The sequence below is a fragment of the Triticum aestivum genome, chromosome 2B (assembly GCF_018294505.1).
Source record: "Triticum aestivum cultivar Chinese Spring chromosome 2B, IWGSC CS RefSeq v2.1, whole genome shotgun sequence".
Taxonomy (NCBI): Eukaryota; Viridiplantae; Streptophyta; class Magnoliopsida; order Poales; family Poaceae; genus Triticum; species Triticum aestivum.
The window spans coordinates 449,966,708-449,984,022 of NC_057798.1; positions in this window are offsets into that span (position 1 = coordinate 449,966,708).

The following is a 17,315-nucleotide window of genomic DNA, read 5'->3' on the forward strand; positions in this document are numbered from 1 at the left end:
TATCCTTAATAGCAATGATACATGTGTGTCATGTCCCTTTCTGTCACTAGGGTTGAGCGCCACAAGATCGAACCCCTTACAAAGCACCTCTTCCCATGGCAAGATAAATCAATCTAGTTGGCCAAGCCAAACCAATAAATCGAAGAAGAAATATGAGGCTATATCAATCATTCACAAAAGAGTTCAAAGAAAACTCAAATGATATTCATGGATAGATCTGATCATAAGCTCACAATTCATCGGGTCCCAACAAACACACCGCAAAAAGTCATTACATCAAATAGATCTCTAAGAACACCGAGGAGAACATTGTATTGAAGATCAAATAGAGAGAAGAAGCCATCTAGCTACTAGCTATGGACCCATAGGTCCATGGTAAACTACTCACGCATCATCAGAGGGCAGCAAGGATGTTGTAGAGCCCCCTTCGTGATCGAATCCCCCTCCGGCAGAGTGCCGAAAAAGGCCTCTAGATGGTATCTCGTGGTTTTGGAACTTGCGGCGGCGGGTATTTCGTGGACTCTGAAAGGGCTAGTTATCGACTAGAGGGGGGTGAATAGGCGATTTTTATGAAAGTCTTCAAAACATGGGAGTTTCAAAGACAAACAGTAGAAACAACACTATTCGTATGCAGCGGAAGGTAGACTACACTAGACAAGCCATAGTCAAGTATTCAATGAAGTGATAGCACGAAGACTATTAACAGCTAGGCAGAAAAGATCAGGGTGGAAGATAGTATGAAGCCAATCAAGACAGGTAGTCACTCAATGAAGTCAAACAGATAATGCAAGCAGGCAATGACTTCACGAAGACAAACTGTAAGTAGAGAGAAGTGAGAGATAGAACCAGTAGCTTCAGGAGGACAGGGATTTGTTCGACCAGTTCCAGTTGCTGTGACAACTGTACGTCTGGTTAGGGAGGCTGAGATTCAACTCAAAAGACCGCGTCTTCACCTTATTCCCCTTGAGCTAAGGACACCTAGTCCCCGCCCAATCACTCTGGTAAGTCTTCAAGGTAGACTTCCAAACCTTCACGGACTGTGTTCACCGGCAATCCATAATGACTCTTGGATGCTTAGAACGTGACGCCTAATCGGCTAGAGGATTCACAGTCCTCAAGTGTAACAAGTCTTCAGATCACGCGGACAGAAAGACTTCAGTGATGCCAAACTCTCTTTGGGCTCTGGGTGGTTTGGGCTTTGTCCTCGCAAGGATTCTCTCTCAATGGCTTCGGAGGTGGGTTGCTCTCAAAACGACAAAAGTCGTGTACTAACTCTGAGCAGCCACCAATTTATGGTGTAGGGGGTGGGCTATTTATAACCACTGGGCAACCCGACCTGATTTGTCTGAAATGACCCTGGGTCACTAAGGAACTGACACATGTCGTAACGGTCAGATTTCAAACACACGCGGCAACTTGACTTGGGCTACATGTAAAGCTTACTTATCCGACTCTGGATAAGATTTGCTCTCATTGTCTTCACTCGAAGACATAGGATTTGGTTGAGCATCACTTCAGTCACTCTGACTTTGTTCACTTGGACCCCACTTAACAGTGCGGTGGTTCCTATGAGTCAACAAAGAAGAAAAGAAACAACAAAACAGCTAAGTTTTCGTGCTCCATAGTCTTCAGACATTGTCTTCTCATGTCATAGTCTTCAACGTGATTAGCTTCACAGACCATCATTGTCTTCAATATCTTCACACATTTTTAGGGTCATCTCCGGTAGGTAAACCGAATCAATGAGGGACTACTACCTGTGTTATCCTGCAATTCTCAAAAACACATTAGTCCCTCAACCAGGTTTGTCGTCAATACTCCAAAATTAACTAGGGGTGGCACTAGATGCACTTACAGACTCCTCTGTTGGTTTCACAATTCTAGAGAATTTATAGAGGCAGAGTTAGGTCAAACGGAGCCACGTGGGCCCCACCACCCACCAGGGCGCACCTACCCCCTTGGGCATGCCCTAGTGCCTTGTGGGCCCACAGTTCATCATCTGGTCTTCTCCCGAAGCTTCTAGTGTCTCTTTTGTCCAAAAAAATCTCCATAAAGTTTCGTGGCATTTGGACTTCATTTGGTACTCATATTCTGCAAAACCAAAAACAAGCAAAAAACAGCAACTGGCACTAGGCACTAAGTTAATAGGTTAGTCTAAAAAATGATATATAATTGCTTGAAAGTGTATATAAAATATCCAAGATTGATAATGTAATAGGATGGAACAATCAAAAATTATAGATACATTGGGGACGTATCACCATGATGGGCGGGTCCGGCCTGGGTGGTTTTCCTTGATCGATAGAGCTAGGCACGTGTTGCTCAGTGTCGCCACCTGCCCGACCTTAGACCCTAATCGGGCAGGGTGGGTCGATATGCTAGCAGCCTTAGACCCTGCCCATGTAGGCTAGGTCCGTTTGTCTGTGCCATTGGCCCTGCCCCGAGCAGGTCATGGCAATCAAACTTGCGTGTAGGGTTGGTAATAGTAGCATCATGATACGTCTCCAATGTATCTACTTTTCCTAACGCTTTTCCTCTTGTTTTGGACTCTAATTTGCATGATTGAATGAAACTAACCCCGGAATGACGTTGTTTTCAGCAGAACTACCATGGTGTTATTTTTGTGCAGAAATAGAAGTTCTCGGAATGGAACGAAACTCTGCGAGGATTTTTTATATCAATAAAGATAATTTCTGGAGCCAAGAGATACTTGAGGGGGGAACCTGGGTGGGCATAACCCACCAGGGTGCGCCTGCCCCCCTCCCCCCACCCCAGGCGCGCCCAGGTGGGTGCTGCCCACCTGGTGGCCCCGCTGACCCTGAAACCGACGCTATAAAATCACATTATTCTAGAAAAAAATCAAGGAGAAAGAATTATCGCGTTTCACGAGACGGAACCGCCATCGTCTCCTGCTATTCATCGGGAGGCCAGATCTGGAGTCTGTTTGGGGCTCCAAAGAGGGGGATCTTCGATCTTCGTCATCACCAACACATCTCCATTGCCAATTCCATGATGCTTCCCATCGGGAGTGAGTAATTCCTTCGTAGGCTCGTTGGTCGGTGAGGAGTTGGATGAGATTCATCATGTAATCGAGTTAGTTTTGTTAGGGCCTGATCGCTAGTATCCACTATGTTCTGAGATTGATGTTGCTATGACTTTTCCATGCTTAATGCTTGTCACCTAGGGCCCAGGTGCCATGATTTCAGATATGAACGGTTTATGTTATCACCATTATATCCATGTTCTAGATCCGATCTTGCAAGTTATAGTCACCTACTACGTGTTATGATCTGGCAACCCCGGAGTGAAAATAGTTGGGACCACTCCCGGTGATGACCGTAGTTTGAGGAGTTCATGTATTCACCATGTGTTAATGATTTGTTCCGGTTCTCTATTAAAAGGAGGCCTTAATATCCCTTAGTTTCCAATAGGACCCCGCTGCCACGGGAGGGTAGGACAAAAGATGCCATGCAAGTTCTTTCCATAAGCACGTATGACTATTTACGGAATACATGCCTACATTATATTTATGAACTGGAGCTAGTGTCGTATCACCCTAGGTTATAACTGTATCATGATGAATATCGTCCAACGAGTCAGCGATCCAATGCCAATGAATTTATCTTATATTGTTCTTTCTAAGTTACTACTCTTGCTATTGCTATCATTACTGCTACAATATCACTGCTATCACTGTTACCATTACTGTTGCTACTGCTGCTATAATCAACACTATCATATTACTGTGCTACTAATCACTTTGCTGCAGATAATTAATCTCCCAATGTGGTCGAATTAACAACTCAACTTCTAATACCTTCAAATATTCTTTGGCTTCCCTTGTGTCTAATCTATAAATTTGGGTTGAATACTCTACCTTCGAAAACGGTTGCGATCCCCTACACTTGTGGGTTATCAAGACCTTTTTCTGGCGCCGTTGCCAGGGAGCATAGCTATGTTTGTTGAGTCACTTGGGATTATTATCATATTATCACTATGAAGAATTTGAAGGATGCTAAGACTAAGATTTTTCCCTCAAAGATGAGGGGAGGTAAGGAACTGCCATCTAGTTCTGCTTTAGAAGTAAACTAGCAACACCACAACATGCTATTAATTCTGACATGTCGCAAGTTATTGATGATGCTACTTCTGCTATGAATGCTACTCCTGATGATGCTAGTACCTTGCTTCATGATGATGTGCCACTAGGTGAATTTCTTGATGAACAAATTGCTAGAGTAAGACAACATGATATTGTTGAATCTGACGATGAACTTGAAACTGGAAATCTTGAAACACCTACTAGAACTAGTCCTCCTATATATGAATTGCCAAAGGTACCAGAAGGTTATACTATGAGGGGGGAGGCAACTAGAGATATTCTTGCTTGTAAGGATAGATATGATCTAGAGAAATTATTATGCAAGTATAAAGAAAGATCTCTAAATGCTAAAATGAAATGTGATCCTGAGTTTGCTACTTCACCTATTGTTATTGATGGTAAGGATTATGAATTCGTTAATCACTCTAGTTAAATTTGATCCTTTCCATGGTTATGAAACTGAAGCTGTTGTGGCACATCTTACTAAGTTGAATGACATAGCTACCCTTTTTGCTCATGATGAGAATATTCGCTACTATTATATTCTCAAGTTATTTATGTTCTCATTAAAGTGTGATGCTAAAGCTTGGTACAATACTCTTGCTCCTGGTTGTGTGTGTAGTCCCCAGGATATGATCTATTACTTCTCTGAAAAATATTTCCCTGCTCATAAGAAACAAGCTGCCTTGCAAGAAATATTTAACTTTGTGTAAATTGAAGAAGGGAGTCTCCCACAAGCTTGGGGGAGGCTTCTCCAATTGCTTAATGCTTTGCCTAATCATCCTCTTAAGAAAAATGAAATACTTGATATCTTCTATAATGGACTAACTGATGCTTCTAGGGATTTCCTAGATAGTTGTGCTGGTTGTGTTTTCAGGGAACGAACTACTTGGCAAGCTGAAGAATTATTGAATAACATGTTGAAAAATTATGATGATTGGACTCCTCCTGAAACACCTATTAAACCCACTCCGAAGAAGAGGGGTATCTTATATCTCAATCCTGAAGATATGCAAGAGGCAAATAAATCTATGAAGGAAAAAGGTATTAAAGCCGAGGATGTTAAAAATTTACAACATATCGAAGAAATACATGGGCTTGAAGCACCACCACCACCTAAGATGGTAGAGGTAAAATATTTAGTGAAATTAAATGATAGTTATGATCCTCGTAACATACATCCTAGTCAATGCCTTTATGAGTTTGATAATTACATTAGAAAGCAAGATCACTTCAATGCAAATGTTACGAAACAATTGAAATACAGCTTTGATATGATTGCTCACTTAAGTGACTTGTTATTTAGAATCTCAAATGATGTTAGAGGTGTAGGAAAACATGCCTCTATGGTTCAAACTCAATTAGAACAAGTTGCTAAATCTCAAATAGAGTTGGTTGATGAAATGAACAATAATATAAGTGACTTTGCTGTTAGAGTAGCAACTAGAGGAGGTAAAATGACTCAGGAACCACTTTATCCCGAGGGACAACCTAAGAGAATTGAACAAGACTCTCAAAGAATTAACACTGATGCACCTAGTCCTTTTAAAAAAGAAAAAGAAGAAGAAAAATAATAGGACTTTGCATGCCTCTAGTGAACCTGAAATACAAAAACCTCCTGATAATGATAATGAAGTTTCCATCTCTGATGCTAAAACTCAATCTGGTAATGAACACTCACCTTATGATAATGAAAAATATAATGATGAGGTTCATGTAGATACTCAAACTAATGATAAGGAACGAGATAATGATGTTGAGATAGAACCATCTGTTGATCTTGATAACCCACAACCTAAGAATAAAATATATGATAAAAGAGACTTTGTGGCTAGAAAACATGGGAAGGAAAGAGAACCATGGGTTCAAAATCCTATGCCCTTTCCACCTAACTCAACTAAAAAGAAAGATTGTGAAGAATTTTAACGCTTTGCTGAAATGTTGAGGCCAGTCTTTCTGCGAACTCGCTTAACTGATATCTTGAAAATGCCTCCTTATGCAAAGTATGTGAAAGATATCATTACCAATAAGAGAAAAATATCGGAAGCTGAAATCTCCACTATGCTTGCTAATTACACTTTTAAAGATGGAGTACCTAAAAACTTGGAGATCCGGGAATACCAACTATACCTTGCTCCATTAAAAGAAACTATGTGAAAACTGCTTTATGTGATTTGGGAGTTGGTGTTAGTGTTATGCCTTTCTCTTTATATAAAAGACTTGATTTGAATAAACTCACACCTACTGAAATAACTTTGCAAATGGCTGATAAATCAACTGCCATACCAATTGGTATTTGTGAGGATGTGCCCGTTGTTGTTGCTAATGTTACTATTTTGACTGACTTTGTTATACATGACATGTCCGAGGATGACAACATGTCGATTATCCTTGGTAGACCCTTCTTGAATACTTCAAGGGCTATTATTGATTGCAATAAAAGCAAGATCACTTTTCATATCCATGGTAATGGCCATACGGTGTACAATCTGAAGAAACAATTCCAAGTGAATGGTATTAATGTTATTGAAAAATCTCCGACAATCACTATTGGAAGTTTTCAACTACCTCTACATACTGTTAAAAAGAAATATGAAATGCTTATTGTTGGGGACATTCATATCTGCATTGAGCTAAGTTAGTGATTTACGGAAGTTCTTAGGTTTCATGCTAATCGAAAACTGTTGTTAATAAGACATGATCAACCTTATTAATGGATCATTTTTAGAGGTATGAAGGTGATGAATTCAGTAAGCACTACCTTCTGTCCCTACCTTTTGTTTTCTGTTTTTATTAGTTAAATAAAATAAAATGCCATGCTTTGTCTGTTTTTTGAGTTTTCCGTGCAACAAAAAATGGCGCAAAAACAAAAGTTCTCAGAATGCCCTTAAAATTTTACACGTTTTTTTCTGAATAGTTCTGAATTTCTGGTGCATATAATATCAGAGGGAGGTGCACCAGGTGGGCACAACCTACCTGGACGTGCCAGGACCCCAGGCGCGCCCTGGTGGGTTGTGGTCCCCACGTGGGCCCCCTCTTACTTCTTCTTCCCACACCACTCCATTCACCTAGAAAAAAATCACTATCTCTCTCTCTCTCTCTCTCTCTCTCTCTCTCTCTCTCTCTCTCTCTCTCTCTCTCTCGTGTTCTTGCTCCCGAAACCGCGGATTTCGATCTCTTTGCTCGAAGCTCCATTTCTGAAACTGTATCAGGGGTTTGTTGCTTGGTATGTGACTCCTCCATGTGTCCAATTAGTTTTTGTTTTAGTGGTTTATATTTAGAATAATTAGCTACTCTCGGTGCTGTTGTAGATGAGCTTGCATGTTGAATTCTTAGAGTTCTAAGTAGTTTGAATTCTTGCTATGGCCTCTATACATCTCTATGAGTAGTTGCTATCATTTTTGTGAAGTTTTGTTGAGAAAAATTTTGTGGACTAAATATTTCAGAATTGTGTTCATAGGAAAAGATGAGTTTATTTAGGAAGTTTGCTTCCAAGAAGAACTCTAAGGGGGTTATTGGGCAGTCATCTCACAATGATCTCCATACCCCGAGGTTGGCGGAGCTACGGCCGTGCGAGTGGCCGCATAATGCGTTCATGGAAGAGTCCGGAATCCTCCAAGAGTTCAACCAATATGCTGCTAATGCCGGCCTCACCGACTTCATCGCAGCTGAATGCGAACAATATCATCTCCTCACAAACTCCTTTGTGCAAAAATTTTATTTTCATCCTAGGAATAATCCCCCTGAGGTGTCATTTAATTTATATGCCGAACACCGCCAGATCCCACTTACTAAATTTTGTGACATATGCATGCTTCCTTCTGATGGGGGTTTAGTAGAGCCTAGGCCATCAGAGTTTGATGGTTTTTACTGTACTCTGACAGTGGGGGATGCGAGAGGAGTATCGGGCACCACTGCCGTTAGCTTGCAGTTTCCTGTCATGAATTATTTTGCCTTATTTATTGCAAAATGCTTGCTAGCGAGAGAGAAGGTGGGTTCACTTAGCACCCCAGACTTTGCTGTTTTGCATCGTGCACTTTATGTCGACAACACTTATAGCTTTGGAGCTATTGTGGCATGTCGCCTTCACCTTAATAGATTCAAGGGTAAAATACATGGGGGCATTTACGCTACTCGCTTGGCGACTCACTTCAATGTACAGATACGCCAACATGATCACCCCTTGACCATGGTTTACCTAGACAGAGCAGCTATGAAGGACCATCAGTTTCTTGCTGCTGATTACCCTGATATTGACTTGCCTTACGATTTAGTTTCCAGTGAGACAACTCGTGATATTATTCCCTTGCCTGCACCTGCTTTGTTTGATTATGTTTCCAGGAATGGATACAAGGTTATGCTTGAGGACACTGTCGCTTACCGAAACAACCTGGCGGCGGCGCAGGCGGAGCCTCAACAGTGGGACCCTATGGTGCCTGCTCCCCAGCACTTCAACATTGGACCTCATGGCTTCTACGACCGGTGATTACCAAGTTAGGCCAAAAGCCTAAGCTTGGGGGAGTACGTATTCCCACCGACATTACATTCATGTTCACACTTTTCATTCTAGTTGTCGGTGTCCACACTTTTTCATTGTATCATCTATGTTTAATTTATTTTCTTGCTTTCTTCTTGTGTGTTTGAAAAACTTTGAGAAAATCCAAAAATATGTTTCTTGCTTCTTTTTGTTTTTTCTTCCTAGTTTAAATTGCTGTAGCACTAAAAAGAAAACCCAAAAACATTTCCTTATTCTTCTTTTACTTGTTGGGAGCTTTCTCGTGTAAATAGTTTTTCTCATTTTTGCATTTCCCTTTTTCATTTGCTTGGTTTCAGAAAACCAAAAACTCCAAAAACATTTCAGTGTGTTTCTATGAATTTCTTTTCCTTTTATTGAGTCATTCCGAGGAGAAGACCACGATGAAAATCTTGAGTGGCTCTCATTTGCATTATTGATCTAATAAAGAGTCCATATTACCTTGTCTTCTCCTCTTGAACAAAATGTTTGTAGATTCCATCTTAGTCCAGGGCACTCTTGCACTATTAGTATTTCAAATCGTTCGGTCGTGCAAGTGAAAGGCAATAATGACGATATTAGATGAACTGGCCGTGGCAGGGAGAAACGGGTACAAACTCAACTTGTTCTGTTTTTGTAAATATGTTTAACCTAGTATCCATAATTCAGCCTATTATGATCAAACATGTTTGCAATGACAATTAGAGATTATAGTTTCTCATGCCATGCATAAATATCTAGACGTGAATAATGACTTATATTGGATATGAACATTGCGTTAAATTATTGTGATGTAGTATGATGATATGGTATCCTCATCTGAATGTTCGAGTGGCTTGACTTGGCACATGTTCATGCATGTAGTTGAATCAAAACCAACATAGCCTCTATGATATTTACGTTCATGGTGTTCATATCCTACTCATGCTAGTATCTAATGCTACTTATGCATAATGCATGTTCATCACCGTTGTTTCTCTCTAGCTGGCTGCTTCTCAACCTATTTGCCAGCCTTCGCCTATACTAAGTGGGAACTCTGCTTGTACATCAAAAACCTGAAACCCAAGTTATTCCAGATGAGTCCACCATACCTACCTATATGCGATATTACCCTGCCGTTCTAAGTAAGTTTTCTTGTGCCACCTCTAAAAACTTCAAATAAATATCATTTTGTGTGCCTGGATCATTCATGGAACGACAGGAGGTAGTCAGTATCTTCCATGCTAAGAGGGTTATTCTCAGGTCGAGTGTTTATTCACTCGCCATCGCACGAGAAAAGGGTGGTAATAGGGATGCCCAGTCCCAAACTGCAAAAAGAAAAGAGCTTACAAATAATCAAACAAAAACTCCCAATGGAGTCATAACCTTTACATTTCCGCTTGGGAACCGCCACTAGCGTGTTTAGCATGGAAGATAGTGATAAATGATGGTCGTGAAGTAAATGAGAAGGGTGCATGTCTCAAAATATCAATAACCTCTGTTTTAAAAAGTTGAGCTCTAGCACCTCTGCATATCACTACTTCCCTCTACGAAGGGACTATCTACTTACTTTTATGTTGTGTCATCACTTTCTCAAATAAGCGCTAGGACCTGAGAGCACTGTTGTCATGCTGATGCATTGTGTGTAGCTAATGTTGGGTGCATCATGACTGGATCTTTTCTACCATGAATTACAATGTTTAGTCGCTACTTGAACTTTGGGGGTGCTCTGCATTTATGTTTTCCGGTCTCAGAAAGGGCTAGCAAGATACCACTATTGTCATATTATATCATGGTTGTTTTTGACAATGTGTTCCTATTTGAGATATCTTATTATTGCTCTCTAGTTGATTATGTCATTGATATGAGTTAATATAATTTTTAAGAGTTATTGTTGACATGGTTAGTTATAATCCTTGCTGAAAACCTGGGTGCTATTTAAGCTTATTTAGGAAACAAGAGCAAAAGATTTCGTAAAAGTTTTTATTTTTCACTTTCAATTTATCAACTAAATTGCTTGAGGACAAGCAAAGGTTTAAGCTTGGGGGAGTTGATACGGCTCCAACGTATCTACTTTTTCTAACGCTTTTACTCTTGTTTTGGACTCTAATTTGCATGATTTGAATGAACTAACCCCGGACTAACGCTATTTTCAGCAGAACTACCATGGTATTATTTTTGTGCAGAAATAAAAGTTCTCAGAATGGAACGAAACTTTGCGAGTATTTTTTATATCAATAAAGAGAATTTATGCAGCCAAGAGCTACCTGAGGGGGCACCTGGGTGGTCACAACCCACCAGGGCGCGCCCAGGTGGGTGCAGCCCACCTGGTGGCCCCGCTGACCCTAAAACCAACGCTATAAAATCATAGTATTACAAAAAAATCAAGGAGAAAGAATTATCGCATTTCATGAGACGGAGCCACCATCTCCTATTCTTCATCGGGAGGCCAAATCTGGAGTCCGTTTGGGGCTCCGGAGAGGGGGATCTTCGATCTTCGTCATCAGCAACACATCTCCATCACCAATTCCATGATGCTCCCCACCGGGAGTGATTAATTCCTTTGTAGGCTCGCTGGTCAGTGAGGAGTTGGATGATATTCATCATGTAATTGAGTTAGTTTTGTTAGGGACTAATCCCTAGTATCCACTATGTTTTGAGATTGATGTTGCTATGACTTTGCCATGCTTAATGCTTGTCACTTGGGGCCCGGGTGCCATGATTTCAGATCTGAACCGTTTATGTTATCACCATTATATCCATGTTCTAGATCCGATCTTGCAAGTTATAGTCACCTACTACGTGTTATGATCAGGCAACCCCGGAGTGACAATAGTCGGGACCACTCCCGGTGATGATCGTAGTTTGAGGAATTCATGTATTCACAATGTGTTAATGCTTTGTTTTGGTTCTCTATTAAAAGGAGGCCTTAATATCCCTTAGTTTCCAATAGGACCCCGCTGCCATGGGAGGGTAGGACAAAAGATGTCATGCAAGTTCTTTCCAGCACGTATGACTATTTATGGAATACATGCCTACATTATATCTATGAACTGGAGCTAGTGCCGTATCGCCCTAGGTTATAGCCGTCTCATGATGAATATCATCCAATGAGTCACCGATCCAATGCCTACGAATTTATCTTATATTCTTCTTGCTAAGTTACTACTGTTGCTATTGCTATCATTACTGCTACAATATCACTGATATCACTGTTACCGTTACTGTTGCTACTGCTGCCATAATCAAAACTATCATATTACTGTGCTACTAATCACTTTGCTGCAGATAATTAATCTCCTCGTGTGGTTGAATTGACAACTCAAATGCTAATACCTTCAAATATTCTTTGGCTCCCCTTGTGTCAAATCTATAAATTTGGGTTGGACACTCTACCCTTGAAAAATGTTGCGATCCCCTATACTTGTAGGTTATCACATCACCCTGAATGCCACCTCGGTGCTGAGTATCAAGTAGAATAGGGTAGCCTGCCTAGATGTTCTGTTGCACCTTCGTTCGCGCCCGCCGCTTGGCTAACGTCTTATGATGAGGTGTATATTTATTTTATTACCTTGTAATTTAAAATGAGAGTTTTTGCATACCAAGGCCAATTTTAAAATGTGTCCATAACAAAAAAAACTCGTTAATTCTATGAGATTCTTAACACAATTCAGACACATCAAGCCAAAATTGCGTTAGCACAGTCATTGTCAATAGCTCTTGAAAATTGGCTAGCATTAGATAAAGTTAAAATCATGAATCAAAAAACAACATTCAAGCATGCTATTGTATTTTTTGTATGCTTAACTTGTCAATTTTTAGCCTATTTTGCTCCTTTTCTAATGCAAATATGAGCTAGGTGTCTTCACTCCTAAAGTACAATAAATCTGCACTAATACTCATAGATCGGTATTGTTGTGCATGCATGGAATGTCCGTGGGATAATTGGTGAGACTGTTGCTGCAGGATGAGGCGTCTCATGAGTTATCATCCTTAACCTCTCCCTCATGATCTCACCCGCCTTGGCTCCTTCTCCTTTTCGGCCTTCCATATACCCATCACCAATGCCACTTGTTGCTCAGGATTTTTGCAATGCTTCGCTGCTCACTAGCTCATCCGGTGAAGGTCTTATCTTTAGTTGCTCTGGCCGACAAGTTCTCTCTTGCGAGGCGAAGAACGAAGATGGGGTTTCCACACGCTCTTATCGGTGCTACCGCTGGCCCGCCTCGTCTCCTATGGTCCTAGGACCATGGAGGCGCGATGATCCCGACCTTTGTGGGCGGGAGGGCTCCGTTTTAGGTATTTTTTCCTGTATTGTTAGGGTTTGTGCTATGCTCAGAAGTACGAGGCTGCGGCGGCTTCCAAAAGATGGAATAAGATTCTCCCTGCCTAGTCCCCGTCCCAGTGGTGCTTTCAGCGTTGCCGGATGGCATGTGGAGGTGTATTTCGAGTGAACCTCGTGGGATTCGGTCGCCATTTGTCTTGGGTGGATCCACTTGGATTAGTCTTCGTTCGTCTACGTCTAATAGTTTGCAGGTTGAATCCTTTCGATCTATGCTTCTCTTCATCAGCGGCGGTTGCTGTTCTCATGTGCTAGTTCTATTGGGCCTTAGCCCAATGACTTCCCGATTGCCTACTATAATAAGGTTTTCCTGGCTCAAACGGGGAAGGGACGATGATCGCGACGGTGGCGTGCCTTCGGCTCGCCCCAGTGCTTATAGTCGTCGCTAGGTAGTCAATGGATGTGGATGTAACTTCTACTTCTGGTGTTCTTTATACCACCTTGACAATTGATGAATAGATTGGAAGTTTTATCGCACAAAAAAGAGTTGTTCTAGCCAACCGATGGTTGTCAATGTATTTGGTTTGACACTCATTATTAAAGGATGTCTCTCCCTAGGACGAAAATAATGGGGAATGTTGCATGGAAAATTAAAAAATGCCTACAAAACACCCAAAGATCTATTCTATGGAGATGCTAGCAGTGAGAGGGGAATCTGCCTACGTACCCTTGTAGACCGAAAGCATTAACAATCCAGAGATTATGGTGGACTTAGTCTTACTTGCGTCGCAATCCAATCCGATCCAAGCACCGCACGTGCGGCACCACCAAGATTGGCACACATTCGGCTCGGTGGGTTCCTCTACTTATTGATCCAACAAGCGAGGGAGAGGAGGTAGATGAAATCTGATCCAACACGACGGCATGGTGGTGGTGGAGGCAGCAGAACTGCAATAAGGCTTCGGCAAGCGTCTATGCGAGGTGGAGGAGTAACGGGAGGGGGATGTGCCAAGGGGTGGAAGCGCGCTACCCCCTATGCCTTCCCACCTTTATAAAGGCACGGGAGGGGCTGGTGGCTTATCCTCCAAGCCCCTAGGGTCGTTGGCCAAGTGGGAGGAAGGAAATCCCTCCTTTCCTTCCCCACCAATCGCTATCCCCCTTTTTAGGGATCTTGATCTTATCCCTCCGACATATGATCTTATCCTTTTAGGACGGATTTAGTGCCTAGACCAGGGGTGTGGGGCCTTGCCCGGCTAACCACATCCATGTGCCCCCCATGCAGGTGGGCCCACTATAGAACCTTCCAGAACCTTCTCGGTACAATACTGAAATCCCAAACATTTTTCGGAACCCTGAATATGACTTCCATATATAAATCTTTACCTGTGGACCCTTCTTGAGCTCCTCGTGATGTCCTGGATCTCATACAAGACTCTGAACTACTTTCGTACTTCACCATATGAATATCTCAATGCTACCCTAGCGCTACCAAACGTTAAGTGTGTGACCCTATGGGTTCGAGAACATGCAGACATGACCGAGACTCCTCTCTGATCAGTAATCAATAGCGGGATCTGGATTCCCATATTGAATCCCATATATTCAACGAAGATCTTTATCGGTTGAACCACATGTCAAGGATTCAGTTAATCCCGTATACAATTCCTTTTTTCCCGCGAAATGTTACTTGCCCGAGATTCGATCGTCGGTATCTCCATACCAAGTTCAATCTCGTTACCGGGAAGTCTCTTTACTCATTTCGTAATACAAGATCACCATGAGTAAACTCATTAGTCACATGCTTGCAAGCTTCTTGTGATGTTGTATTATCGAGAGGGCCCAGAGTTATCTCTCCGCCACAAGGAGTAACAAATCCCAATCTTGATCCATGCAACCCAACAAATACCTTCGGAGATACCTGAAGAGCACCTCTATGATCACCCAGTTACCAAGTCACATTTGATAGCTCACAAAGTATTCCTCCGGTATCCGGGAGTGGCGTGATGGTCTAAGGAATAGATACTTGACATTACGAAAGTTGCGGCAAAATGAACTTAGTGATACGATCAGATGCTAAGCTTACGGTTGGGTCGGTCCATCACATCATTCTCCTAATGATGTGATCCTGTTATCAAATGATAACTCATGTCTATGGTTAAGAAACCTTAACCATCTTTGATCAACGAGCTAGTCTACTAGAGGCTCACTAGGGGCAGAGTGTTGTTTATGTATCCACACTTGTATTTAAGTTTCCGGTCAATACAATTCTAGCATGGATAAACATTTATCATGAACGGAAAAATATGATAATAACATGTTTATTATTGCCTCTAGGGCATATTTCCAACAGAAAATCCCTCGCCCCTCACGTTGCCTCCCTAGGGCGACGCTAGGGGCCCCAAACCCTAGCGCCGCCAGCCTCCTTCTAAGCAGAGCTCTTGTCGTTGTGGGCATTGGCCGTGGTAGCGCCCCACGCCGCAGGTGCTCGGGCGGGAGGTTCGCGGTGGATTCCCCCTTAGGTGGCTGGGACAGCTCTTGTGGGCCGGCTGTGTGCGACAGTCGGGGTGGCGACCCTTGGTTGTGTGATGGTGGCCGACAACTCCATGGCCAACGAGGTGATCCGGTGGGCTGCCCTACCTGGTGATGGGCGGCGGCGATGGTCGCGGATCTGGTATCCAATCTAGATTCATAGAGGCATATAGAGGGGCCAGTGATGGGCGACCGGAGGATTGTAGGGCGTGCGTATGCGGTGCATGCTAATGGTCTACTAGGCCGGTTGGTGCTCCTGGCTCGATGAATTTTTTTTGATGCTTGAACTTTTTTGTTAAGTTTCCAAACTATTTTCAAAATTTATGACCTTTTTCCAAATTTGAGAACATTTTTTAAAATAGTGAACCTTTTCAAATTCATATTTTCGAGTGCATGTTTTTTCCAAAATCATGAATTTTTTAAAAATTGTTCTTATTAAATTTTCATGACATTTATCAAATTCACTAATTTTCATAAATTTGCAAACATTTTGACAAATTCATGAAGTTTTTCCAAATTTGTGAACTTTTTTCAAATTCATCACTTTTTTTGAATCCGCAAACTTTTGAGTTTGCTCACTCTTTTTTGAATCATAAACTTCTTCAAATATGTGGTCCATTTTCAATTTGTGAACATTTTATAAATTGAAAATGATCCGAGAAAAAACGCGAGCAAATAAAAACAAGGCGAGCGGATGCACGCGAGGGCAAAGTGAGTGAGCGAGTCGATCGGTCCAGACTAGGGAGAGAGGGAGCAAACCAGCCACAAATGTGCCACGGCCCGCGTGACGGACGAGCAAGAGCTGCACGCTGATTCAGAATTTTTTTTCTTTTAGCAAACGCTGATTCAGAAATGAGGTAAACTAGTTAGAAAACCCAAAAAGTGCAGCTTATGGGCCTAAAAATTCCATCCCTGGGCCCTTCCGTCCAGAACAATTAGCAAAAATGAAAATATGCCTATTAGTCCACGCTGTGTTTTTCTCGCGAATGTTATATCTTGCTTATAGCGAGTATAGCATCCGTCTCACCCGCAGCCCTGCAAGGAACGCTTATGCGTCGGCCCACTAACATACGTGTTCGTACGTTCTTTTTTTTTCGATTGTCTTTGCTTCTTCTTCGGTTTACTTCGGATTTATTTGTTTCTTTCCTTTTTTCACCAGTTTTCATTTTTTCTTTCTCGGTTTACACATTTTTTTCTTTTTTAATGTTTTTCGTTTATTTCTCAAATTTTTCCAGTTTTCTTGTTTCGTTTTCTTTTTTGCACTGTCATTTCTCTGGTTATCTCGTTTACTTTTTCTCTTTGGTTTTCTCTATTTCTTTATTTTTTTATTTTTTTCTATTTCGTTTTCTTTTGTTCAACACATGTCTACGTGTTTGTTACACATTGTACATTTATCGTGATATGTCAAGAACATTCTTTTAATACAAGTTTTAATATTTTTCAAATACATAGTTAATATTTTTTTCAAATAAGTTTTTTGATGTCTATTGTCTTCATATACATTGTATATTTTTGTATACATCTAACGCATTTTTTAATATAGGTCTAATATTTTTCATCTAGATGATTAACATTTTTTCAAATATTGGTACTAATGTCTACTTTTCTTCGTACATACCATTCATTTTTCTTATACATCCATTACTTTTTTATACAGATTTAATTTTTTATATATGTATTTTTAACATTTTCCAAATACATGATTAACCTTTTAAATATATACGTATATTTTTGGATGTCTACTTTTTCATACACATTGTACATGTTTCGTATACACTAGAAATATTTTTATATACATGTTGAACATTTTCCAAATACATGATTAACATTTTTGAAAATTTATACTATTTACATTTTTTGTATACATTTTTCAAATACATTGGAAATACTTTTGTATATACATCAAACAT